The sequence below is a fragment of the Trichechus manatus genome, unplaced genomic scaffold, assembly GCF_000243295.1.
Source record: "Trichechus manatus latirostris isolate Lorelei unplaced genomic scaffold, TriManLat1.0 scaffold00098, whole genome shotgun sequence".
NCBI lineage: Eukaryota > Metazoa > Chordata > Mammalia > Sirenia > Trichechidae > Trichechus > Trichechus manatus.
The window spans coordinates 8283317-8284362 of NW_004444034.1; positions in this window are offsets into that span (position 1 = coordinate 8283317).

Here is a 1046-nt window from a genome sequence, read left to right on the forward strand (position 1 = left end):
TGGTATATAGCAATCCAACTGATTTTTTTATGTTTATCATGTATCATGCTACTCTGCTGAATCTTTTTATTAGTTCCAGTAGTTTTCTCATGGAGTCTTCTGGGTTTTCTATGTAGAGTACCATATTATCCACAAACAGGGACAGTTTAACTTCTTCATTACCAATTTGGATGCCGTTTATTTCTTTTTCTTTCCTTATTGTTCTAGCTAGGACTTCCAGAACAATGTTAAATAAGAGTGATGATAAAGGGCATCCTTGTCTTATTCCTGTTCTCAAGGGGTACTTGATATTTCTTGTCTAAATTCTTAAGATGTATGCAGCATTCATTAACTTTCAACCTTTCTAATAACAGTCCTTAATGTCCTATATTTTCTTCTAATAATGTTTTAGCTACTTCCTACAAATTTTGGTAGATCATACTTTTGTTTAGTTTTTTATTTTTTTCTAACTTTCTTTATGATTTATTCTTTGATATATGTCATGGACAGAATTGTGTCCCCCCAGTATATGTGTACCAATTTGGCTAGGTCATGATTCCCAGTATTGAATGAGTATCCACCATTCTGTCATCTGATGTGATTTTCCTATGTGTTGTTAATCTTATCTCTATGATGTTGATGAGATGGGATTAGTGGCATTAGGTTAATGAGGCAGGGCTCAATCTACAAGATTGGACTGTGTCTTCAGCCGATCTTTTTTGAGATATAAAAGAGAGAAGCAAGCAGAGAGACACAGGACCTCATACCACCAATAAAGCAGGGCTGGGAGCACAGTATGTCCTTTGGACCCGGGTTCCTGAGCGGAGAAGCTCCTAGTCCAGGGGAAGATTGATGACAGGAAATTTCATCCAGTGGGATTTCCAGCAACATGGCACTCTAGGCAGAAGCACCACACTGTCCCTCCACAGTAAAGATCCAACAAACTAAGCCAAACAGAGAAAACAGCAATTCTGAAACCCTAAAACATCAAATGAAGAGATAAAGAACTCAGCCAAGCACCAAATGGAGTGAGAAAACTGACAGAGAACAGGGAGCTAGGAGAGGTT